This window comes from Onychomys torridus, chromosome 3 (assembly GCF_903995425.1).
Source record: "Onychomys torridus chromosome 3, mOncTor1.1, whole genome shotgun sequence".
Lineage (NCBI taxonomy): Eukaryota > Metazoa > Chordata > Mammalia > Rodentia > Cricetidae > Onychomys > Onychomys torridus.
In genome coordinates, this window is record NC_050445.1 from 146014903 (window position 1) to 146026298 (window position 11396).

Below are 11396 nucleotides of genomic sequence, written 5' to 3' on the forward strand. Positions count from 1 at the left end.
TGTGGTGTCTGCACACTGGAACACCAAGGGTAAAATATTTGGATTTAAAAAGAAATGGGTCCTTTGAGTTTCTAACTCATCTACATATGATAAAAAAATTAGCGTAGGACTGGTAAGTGGTCAAACAAAATGTCTCTCTTGTAAATAGTGGCTCACTCATTTAATCCCAGCACTCCAGAGGCAGAGGCAGGCAGATCTCTAAGTTTGAGGCCAGCCTGGTCTACAGAGTAAGAGCCAGGACTACACAGAGAAACCCTGTCTTGAACAACCAAAAAAGAGAGAAGAAAAGGAAGTGAACTAGAGTAATGGTCACCCATTTAGCCTCCTATGTAACTCAGAAAATATACTTAAAAGTTTTCACAATCAGCAACTAAAAAACTTCCGAGTACCATTTCTTCAACCAATTTTCTGGGCATGTGCCTTTGTTAGATTTTCTATTGCTTCAAAGAAACACCATGACCAAAAAGCAAGTTGGGGAGGAAAAGGTTTATTTGGCTTACACTTCTACATCACAGTCCATCACAGGGCTGGAACCTGGAGGCAAGAGCTGATGCAGAGGCCATGGAGGGGTGCTCCATTCTGACTTGCTCCCCATGGCTTGCTCAGCCTGCTTTCTTATAGAATCCAGGACTAACAACTCAGAGATGGTATCACCCACCATGGGCTGGGCCCTCCCCCAGGGATCACTAATTGAGAAAATACTTACAGCTGGATCTCATGGAAGCATTTCCTTAACTGAGGTTCCTTCCTCTGATGACTCTAGCTTGTGTCAAATTGACACACAAAACCAGCCAGTACAGCATATTTGCCTATGATTATCGTGACACTATTTAGTACCAAAAATTCTGCTGTCATTTACCCACATATTGAGAGAAACACACAGTTTTGACATTTCTGGTGGGGGGTGGGGAACTTTTTTTTTTTTTTTTTTTTTTAATCTTTGCTGTCACTTTCAGCTCTATACTAAGTAAGTACTTGTTAAGTACTGGGGGGGGGGGTCATCCAACACACTTGTCATACCTTAAGAAATGATATGGATTGGGTGTGGTGGTACATGCCTTTAATCTTAGCATCCCAGAGGCAGAGGCAGGAAAATCTCTGAGTTTGAGGCCAGCCTGGTCTACATATCAAGTTCCAGGACAGCTAGAACTATACAGAGAAACCCAGTCCAAAATAAGAAGGACTGATGGGGGAAAGGCAGGAAGAAGGGCCGGGTTGGTTTGTTACTATTAGGCAAAGCCTGTTGAGGACCTTGCTGACGCACTCTACCTTCTGATAGGGAGCTCTGCCCTTGCCTCCCTTTGCCCCGTGTCTGCATGGTTGGCTTCATAAATTTACATCTCTGATAAGAAGAATGCCCTTCTGTTATCTTCACTGCGTTAAAGAATCTTTTGTCATTATCCCAAGGTAGTTGTCACACCCCTACACATGTTCTCAATAGGAAATGTTCCAAAAAGAAGGAAAGAGGCCACTGGGCATGTGACGTATGCCTCTAATCCTAGCACTCAGGAGGCTGAGACAGGAGCCAGCCTACTTAGGCTTTCTAAATACGCAAGGGATAAGGAGTGTGGGTAGCTTTCCAGCGTTCCTCTTGAAGTCTCTCTTATAAGGACAGTTTCTTTCCCATATGACTAATAGATGTTCATTTGTATTGTATTACTCAGAATTCCCTCATATGTTGAACCTCTATATTGAGCTACAAGTAGATACACAGAAAAATAGCATTCTTTAAAGTAACATTGTAAGCTGATCATAGTGGTGCACACCTATTGTCCCAGCAGTTTGGAGGCAGAGGCAGGCAGATCAGGAGTTCAAGGCCAGGCTGGGCTTTTTATTTGTGAGACCCTGTCATAAATAACTGCTTTTAAAAATAACAAGTTTAGAGTTAGGAATAGTCCATTTAAACTTTACCTAGGAACCTTAAAAATAGTGTGGTGGTAAAAAGTACACAAGGAAATCTCAGCTGGCATTTGGAAGTACTAGCATAGCCTTTTAAGGTTTTCTGCCTACTGTGATAGGAAAATACCCTCTGTTATTGACCAGCACTCTGGCTATGGAGCACTGAACTGTGCTGACCCAAATGAAGATGGACTGTAAGCATAAAATATACTAGATTTCAAGAAATCAGTATGAAAAAGGAAATATAAAAGTCAAGAACCTGGGAGTGAGGAGTCATCTGTAATTCTGGGACCTGAAGCAGGAGGAGGGCTGTAAATTTGAAGCCAGTTGGGCTACATACTGAGACCTTGTCTAAGCAATAGCCACCAAGTCTTGATAGATTGTATATTCACTGCATGCTGAAGTAACATTTCAATGGTTTCTTTTTTTTTCTTTTTTAAAAATTTTTATTTATTTATTATGTATACAGCATATATGACTGCAGGCCAGAAGAGGGCACCAGATCTCATTACAGATGGTTGTGAACCACCATGTGGTTGCTGGGAATTGAACTCAGGACCTCTGGAAGAGTAGTCAGTGCTCTTATCCTCTGAGCCATCTCTCCAGCCCCCTATTTCATTGGTTTCTATTTTACTTTTACTTGTAAAAGTGTGGCCATTAGGGAACCCAAATTGCTTGTGTCCCTGTTTCTGTTAGACATGCCACCTTAGCCTTTAATCCTGGAACGTGCTGCTTACTTGAACATACATGCCCTTAAAGGCATTTGTTGTGATTGACAGCAGTTTCAGGCCAAGTATAGTGATGGATGCCTGTCCGAGCCAGTCTGGGCTACAGAATGATAGATGTTATTTCTCAAGAAAACAAAAACAATGCAGTTTCATCCAGACCTAGTGTCATAGGCCTACAGCCCCAAAAATAGATAGGAGCATGAGACAGGAGGATTGCAGTTCAAAGCTTGCCTGAGCTACAGAAAGAGTTCAGGGCCAGCCTGGGCAACTTTGTGAAACACTGAGTCAAAATAAAAAGCAAAACTGTGACTGGGGATATAGCTCAGTAGTAGAGTATTTGCCTAGAATGTACAAGGTCCTAGGCTCAATCTCTAGTACAGGTTTCACACTAAAGCAAACAAATGCAGTTTTATCAAAATTTAAAACCAAATCCAAAAGTTTGCTTTAAAAAAATTGGGTGTGTCTGGGTTGGGGATTTAGCTCAGTGGTAGAGCGCTCGCCTAGCAAGCGTAAGGCCCTGGGTTCGATCCTCAGCTCAAAAAAAAAATAAAGTGTGTGTGTGTGTGTGTGTGAAGCAAGTACTTCCCTGGCCTTATTTTGTCCTGAAGTCTTACTATACAGGCCAGGCTAGACCTGAACTCATTGTGTAGCCCAGGCTGGTTCAAATTCTCAGTGACCTTCCTGCCTTGACCTTCCTAGTGCTGGGATTACATACGTGAGAATCATGCCCATGCTTTGTCTTGTTTTTAAGACAAGCTCTCCCAGTGTTGACCAGGCAGGCCTTGAACTTGAAATCCTGCCTCAGCCTGAACAGTAGCTGGAGTCACATGGGAGTGCTACAATGTCTGGCTAGATATTGCTTTCTTGATCAGTCTGTACCCCAACATACACAGGAGAAAGTGGTTTCACACCTTCATTTACACTTTGCAGCTTTACCACATAACTCAGTGTTGTGAAATGAGTACAGGATTTTATTGTTTTGGTGCTGGGGAACCCAATGCTGTCTTGTCTTTTTTTTTTTTTTTGGTGGGGCTGCACTCTGTGCCTCAAGCTATCATGGCAGACACTGTGCAGCCTGACTGGCCTAGAACTTGTGATCCTCCTGCCCCAGTTTCTCCAGTACTGGGATTGCTGTGCCAGCTGAACCCAGGACTTTGTGTACATGCTCTACCACTGAGACATACTCCCACCCCAAGAGCTGGTGGTTTGACCCACATCTACACACCCTATCAGAGTCCAGCAGAGCTCTCAGAATGAGTAGTTATGACTATATCCATGGTAAACACGGACTTAAGATAAATCTGGATCCAAACACTCAAGAATCGTATATACTATATATATTAGGACATTAATTTTTATTTTATGTATATGACTTTCTGCCTACATGTACTGCATGTCTGTTTGGGCATGCATGCATTTATGCATGTGTGCCTGGTACCCTTGGAGGCCAGCAGAAATCCCCCAGAACTGAAGTTACAGACGATTGTGAGCTACCATGTGGGTGCTAGGAAATGAACCCAGGTCCTGTACAAGAGTAGCAAGTGCTCTTAGCCACTGAACATCCCTGCAGCCCCTGTGATGAGTCAAGACTTGTTTAATTTACCTCCCTTTCTCTTTACTCAGTGTCTCCTCCCTTTCTTCCTCTGTTTTAAACGTGTTTACTTTTCTTTTTAACATTTTTTCATGTTTGTTTTGTTTTGTTTTTTTGAGCTGAGGATCGAACCCAGGGCCCTGCGCTTGCTAAGCAAGTGCTCTACCACAGAGCTAAATCCCCAACCCCCTTTTTCATCTGTTTACTTCTGTTGGTAATCACTTAAGGCACGCCTGCAAACCCAGCTGTCTGAAGCAGAAGGGTCTGGAGTTTGAGGCCAGCTTTGCATACCTGTAGTGACTCCCAGGCCAGCCTGTGCCATATATTGACACACTGTCTCAAACAAAAGAAAACAACAGAAGAAAAGAAGTCATCAAGGGATATATAACTCAAGTCTAAAACATCGTATCACACGAAAATCCTGTCAAATGTGCCCTTGTGTTAAACAATGGTTCCATTGAACTTGGTCATTATGAATCCTGACCATGTAGTTAGGTCATTGCACGTACCAGCCATCAAGGCACTGAGGAGCTGTGATTTAATTCTGTCCTTGTGTTTTTGCTTGGTTAAACAGTATACTGATGCAAACCTCATCATGACTGATAAACTGCATGTGGGTAGAGGATTTCTGTCAGAAAAATCTGAATGCCAAAGAGAATCTACCATTAAGTAATGAGAACTGTGTTTATTACAGATTAGATTTTCTGTAATTTGTTTCGTCTTTTTTTTTTAAGTTACATTTGGTCGAATCACCATACCCATTAGAGGTCAGAGTACAACTCTGAGGAGCTGTTTCTATCCTTTTACCATATGGGTCCCAGGGACTGAACTCAGGTCATCAAACTTGGTAGTAAGAGTCTTTGCCAGCTAGCCACCTCACTGGCCCCATTGTTTTGGGTTTTCTATGGTATGTCTGAGCCTTCCCCACTGATACCTAGTCTTATTTGTCTGTGGAGTTTCTTTGTGTCTGTGATTGCAGCTCCCAGCATAATGCCTGACTTGTAGGTTATCAACAGATACATAAGGAAAGAATGAAATACATCAAAAGCATGATCAAATCAAACTGTTACTGTTCTGTGTCAGTTGGGCTGGGTTAACTGTGTGCTTGTCTTGGATACGGAGTATTAAGTCTGACTTGCTTCTGACCACATGGAGAGTGTCCATAGCATAATTTGGACCTATCTCTGACTAGGTCTATGAGATATGGTTGAATTAGGTTTTTAGATGAAAGGGTCTGTCCTACTTGTCACCACAAGTAACATGTGTAATGTGTGTTCATGTGTGCCACAGGAATGTTAGTCATACTGCCAAGTTTTTAGAACATGAAAAACTGGTCTAAGGGACATTTACAAGGGTTATGTGTTTTTTTTATTATTATTTTAATGTTTTGAGTTTTTTGAGACAGGGTTTCTCTGTGTAACTCTGGTTGTCCTGGAATTCACTATGTAGACCAGGCTGGCCTCAGACTCACAGAGATCCATCTGCCTCTGCCTCCCTAGTGCTGGGATTAAAGGTGTGTGCCACCACCATCCCAGCTATAAGGGTCACAGAAAAACAAGAATAGAAGATTTCTTAGAAGTTTGAGGGATCAGACACCTTGTCATAGATGACCATGTTTAAACATTCCAGGACACTGTGACTGCAGGTCCTTGTACAACTTCACTGTCTGTCTGGCCTCTTCTCTCTATTATCTCTGATTTTAGAGAAGAACCTTCCAGTTCTAATTATTTTTATATATTTATTTTGTTAATTTTTTTTTTGTGTATGAGTGTTTCGCCTGCATGTATATCTGTGCACAATGTTTGTGTCAGGTGCCCATGGAGGCCAGAAGAGGACATCAGATCCCCTGGACTGTAGTTACTGATGGTTGTGAGCTGCTTTGCAGGTGCTGGGAATTGAACTTCAGTTCTCTGCAAGAAGAATAAGCACTCTTAACTGCTGAGTGAATTCTCCATTCCCCTCAGTTCTAATTTTTGGGAATATAGGATTGACTTACTTAGTAATCATTTTCCTTTTTGAGGGCAAAGTCTGTACTAATGGCCATTATAGGAGGCTGGAAAGATGGCAGCTCACAACCATCCACATTTCCAGTTTTAGGGGATCTGAAGGCCAGACATACATGCAGGCAAAACACTCATACACATTAAATAAATAGATGATAGATTGATAGACAGATAGATAGATAGATGGATGATGGTTTTGTATGTTTGTGTGTGTGTGTGTGTGTGTGGTGAATGAATATTTACATATATAGATGTGTGCACAAATATGTGAGGGGTACACCCAGCTCACCTTTTAACTTTAATTTTTCTTTTTTTTGGGGGGGGGGGAGCATGTATCCCAGACCTGGAACTTGCTGTGTAGCTGAGTTTGACCTTAAAGTTTGATTTGATTCTCCTGACTCTACCTCCCAAGTGCCTGAGTTAGTCATGTCCCACCATGCCCAGGTACTTCTTAAGGATTATACTGACTATACAGATAATTAATAGTGTACAGAAAGATATCCCCCATCACCCTACCATAAATTAAATGTTAAATTCATATTATGTTGTACTGTGGGAAAGAGTTTAGCAGGTAGAATGTTGGCAGGTTTGGAGGTCAATTAAATTTTTAAGGATTAAGCTGGGCCTAAAGGGTGAACACCTTTAACCCAGCACTCAGGAGACAGAGGCAGAAGGATCTTTGAGTTTGAGCCCAGCCTGGTCTACAGAGCAAGTTCCAGGACAGTCAGGGTTATACAGAGAAACCCCATCTCAAAAAACCAAACCAAAATACTACTACTACTAATATACTACTACTAATAATAAATACTACTAATAATAATAATAAACAAAAATTCTAAGGATTAAAACTTTATTTAAAATTTTTTCGACTTATTTATTTTATGTGCATAAGTGTTTTGCTCACATGTATGTCTGTGCATCACGTGTATTACTAATGCCTGCTGAGGTAAGAAGAGGGTATTGGATTCCTTGAAACTGAAGTTATGGATGGTTGTGGGTTATGTGGGTGTTGGGAATTGAACCCAGGTCCTCTGCAAGAACAGGAAGTGCTCTTAACAACTGAGCTATCTCTCTAGACCTGAGGATTAAAATGCTTGTAGGTATGTTAGGAAAGTAGATTACAAATACAGTGTGGTTTGGAATATTTGCAGAATTGGAGCTGATGGTGATGGTTCTGGCCTAGCGATGCCATGCTGTTTAAGCAGAGCTGTAGTTGATCATATTCCTGCTTCCAGGGTGTTCTGCTCAGGGCAGAGTAGGAAATTCTGGCTTATTGCTGACTGTCTTCTGTCCTCCTTTGGCCACAGAAGGCCTGACTCTTTTGGATATTTCTGTCTTTTCAGAAAAGAAATGCAAAGAAAGTTAGTCTGAAGTAACTGAGTTACATTCTAGGTCAGAAAAAAATCTAATTCTGAGTTAAGGGAGAGGCAGAAAGTTGTACATTGCATTTGGCCTTGGAGATATCCAACCCACTGAAATAGAAAGATCAGAAACAGTGAGCATAGCATTAGTAAAGACCTTTTGTGAAAAATCAGTACAGCCAGGCATGCTGGCACTCAGGAGGAAGACCCAGTTTTTCAGATCGGCCTAGGCTCCATTTCAAGTTCTAGGCCATCTGTGGCTACATAGTGAGACATAACTGGGGACAACAACCAAAAACAAACATAAACACCCACCTTGCTGCCCTTTTCACAAGGTAAGAATCTATAATAATGACTTACACTTTATTTTTGTGGGTTCAGAAGATAGTATCCTGCTGTGATTGGCTAAGAAAAACAGCTGCTTGAAGCCTTCTTCACATACCTTCAATCCTAGTATTTGGGGAGGTAGAAGCAGGAGAATCAGGAGTTAAAGGGCAGCCTCACCTACACAGGGAGTTCCAGGTCAACCAGGGCTACATAGGACCCTGTCTCAAAAAAAAAAAAAAAAAAAAAAAAAAAAAAATTATTTTCAATTCTTTTTTTTTTAAACAGGGTCTTTGACACCTGTGATAGTTTGAATGTAATTGGTCCACATAAGCTCATAGGGAGTGGCATTATTAGGAGGTGTGGCCTTGGAGTAGGTGTGGCCTTGTAGGAGGAACTGTCACTGTTGAGTGGGCTTTAAGGTCTTCTATGCTCAAGCTACACCTAGTGTGGACAGACTCCTGTTGGCTGCAGATCAAGATGTAGAAAACTCAGCTCCTTCTCCAGCACCATGTCCAACATGATGATGATGGACTGAACCTCTGAACAATAAGTGAGCCGCCCCAATTAAATGGTTTTCTTTATAAGAGTTGTCATGGTCATGGTGTCTCTTCACAGCAATAGAAACCCAAAATACACAACACCTAAGCTAGTCCAGACTAATTTCTAACTCATGGCAATCCCCCTGCCTTAGCCTTCTATAGGTCATAGGCATTAGCCACCACACTCAGCTTTCTAAAATGTTTAAAGATATTTGTTGGCACAGCAATTATGAAATTTAAGAAAATAAGCTAGGTATGGTCATATATCTCAGCCTTTGGAAGTAGAAGCAGGAGAATTAGGAATTGAAGACCATTCTCAACTGTACATCATGAGGCCAGCCTAGTCTATATAGTCTTGTCTTTAAAAAATTAAATTTAATAAAAGAAATTAGTGCCTTTAATCCCAGCACTCAGGGAGACAGAGGCAGGTGGATCTCTGTGAGTTTGAGGCCAGCCTGATCTACAGAGTAAGTTCCATGACAGCCAGGGCTATACAGAGAATCACTGTCTCAATAAACAAACAAATAATAAGTAAATAAATAAAAAAGAAAGAAAGAAAATAAGAGAAACCAAAGGTAGCAAAACCAATCAATGGAACCGAAGAGAGGCAGTCAGTATAGGGACACTTTTTTTTTCAATGCTGGGAACAGAACCCAGAGCTCTGTGCACACTAGACACACTGTCCTCCCCCAAGCTGCCCTTCAGCCCTATGTGACATCGTTTTAAAACTTTAGCTCCCCTAGCAGCCATACCTCACTGCTGCCTTCTCTCTGGCCTGCTCCCAAACTGCTTTCACAACATCAGGCCTATCATCTGCTTCAGCTATCATGTTGTTTTTGTTGGTTTTGTTTTGTTTTTGTTTTTATTTTTGTTTTCCACATGGGCATATCCACAGCTTTCTTCTCAGCCTTCCATGTCTACATCTTCCACTCTCTCAACACGTTTCTTTCTTTCTATCTAAGTAGTTAGTTCATTTTGATGCAGGGTCTGTGTAGCTCTGGCTGGCTGTCCTGGGACTCACAGAGATCCTCCTGCCTCTGCCTCCAGCGTGCTTGGATTAAATCATGCACCACTACACTCTGCTCCAACATTCTTATCAAGGTCAGTAGAACACAAGTGTGAGTTCTCACCCTTCCTTTGACTTGACCTGTGAGTTGCATTTGGTCAAATGCTCTCCCCCACCTAGAAACACTTTTATATGGTCTCTGAATCACTTCTAAAAGTTGTACTGGCCTAGTGCTTACTGCTTAGGTTTTTTTTCACCCCTCTGTCTAACTTCATCCTGTAGCTCTTTAAAAACCTAACAAAACACTCCTTTGCCTAGGCTGGCCTTGAACTTGCTATGTAGCTGAGGATGGAAAATGATCTTGAACTACTGGCCCTCTTGCCTTCACAGCTAGTCCCATGGTGCTAATCTCACCTATGTGCTCAAAATTTTCAAATTCATATTTCCAGTATAGATCTTTCTCCCCTGAATTCAACCAAATGCCTATTCAAACTTCCATCTGGGTGTCATAGACATCTCAAATTTAACATTAAAAAAAATTTCTAACTTGAAGCAATCCTCCTACCTCTGTCTCCCCAGTGCTAGGATTCTAAGTGTATGCTACTATGCTTGGCTCAAACCTATTATGTTTAAAGGAAAATTTGTTCTTCCTTTAGTCAAACCCAGCTCAGCAAACAGCTTCTTTCGTGGTTTTGGCCAAAACCTTCTTCATTATGGTCTCTCTCTCATACACAGATAGTTTCCAAAGCTTTAGCAAATCCCATCAGCTTTCCACGTCTCTTCACACCCACAGCTACTGCTCTGAGCTGAACTTTGGTGCCTAGGGTGCCGTAGGGTCCTCCAGCTGGTCTCCCTACGTCTCTCTTACCTCTTTGAAGTACTTCCCACTCAATAGTCAAAGGAATTGAAGTTGGCCAAAGTCAGATCAAAACTCTGCTCAAAGACAACCGACTCAGTAGGAATCAATGAATTGTACATCATCCAAGCCTCTACTTTCCTATTTGATCTCATTGTCTACCACCCAGCCCCCATCACTACAAGTCTGGATTATTAGCTCCCTTGTCCCTCAACCATCCATCCATGGACATTCTGAACCTCTGAGACTTTAGATTTGCTATTTCCTCCTCCTGGAACACAGGAACTTCCATAGTCTATGCCCTCCCCCATTCATGTCTCTACTCAGATGGCATTTTATTGAAGAGTCCTTTCCTGTTGGAGCAGCATGGGCCGTTATTCCTCTCTCTCTCTCTCTCTCTCTCTCTCTCTCTCTCTCTCTCTCTCTCTCCCCTCCTTCCCCCAACTTGTCTTTTTGTCTTTTTTGGCACTCACAACAACATGACGTATTACGCTTATTTATTTGTGTATTGTGTGCCTTCCATACTTGAGTGTAAGCACCATTCCATGACAGCAGGGACTTGGGTTACTTTTGTTCTCTGCTGTGTCCCCAGAGAGTCTGGCATCTGCTAAGGGCTCATTAAAAATTTAATGAAGGAAGACATGAACAAATAATCATGTGAATGATTATTAAGAGAGACTGATCAGAAACAGAGAGTGGGGAGTTTCCAGGTTTGGGTGTTGCTTTTTTGCTTTTTTTTTTTTTTTTTTTTTAATTTCAGTGTAACTTTGAATAAACTGAAAGTTGAGGTTAGAGTCATGGGAAATTTTCTCCATGCTTTCTCAATCTGAAGAAGTTTTAAAAGGTGGGTCAGTAACAAGGATGTTCATTATTCTAAATTCCACGTTTCACTTACAGATGTGAAAAGTGAATTACGTTCATGCTCTGGGATTCTGCATTCACTCCTAGCCATAGCACACCTGCAGTGCCTCCCAGCTTGCCTTTGTATACTACATTCTTCTGAAAACTGTTGTCTCCTCAAGCTAATGGCCAACTTTTAAAACCCTGACCTTACCATATTTAAATTATTTCATTACTAATTTTTTT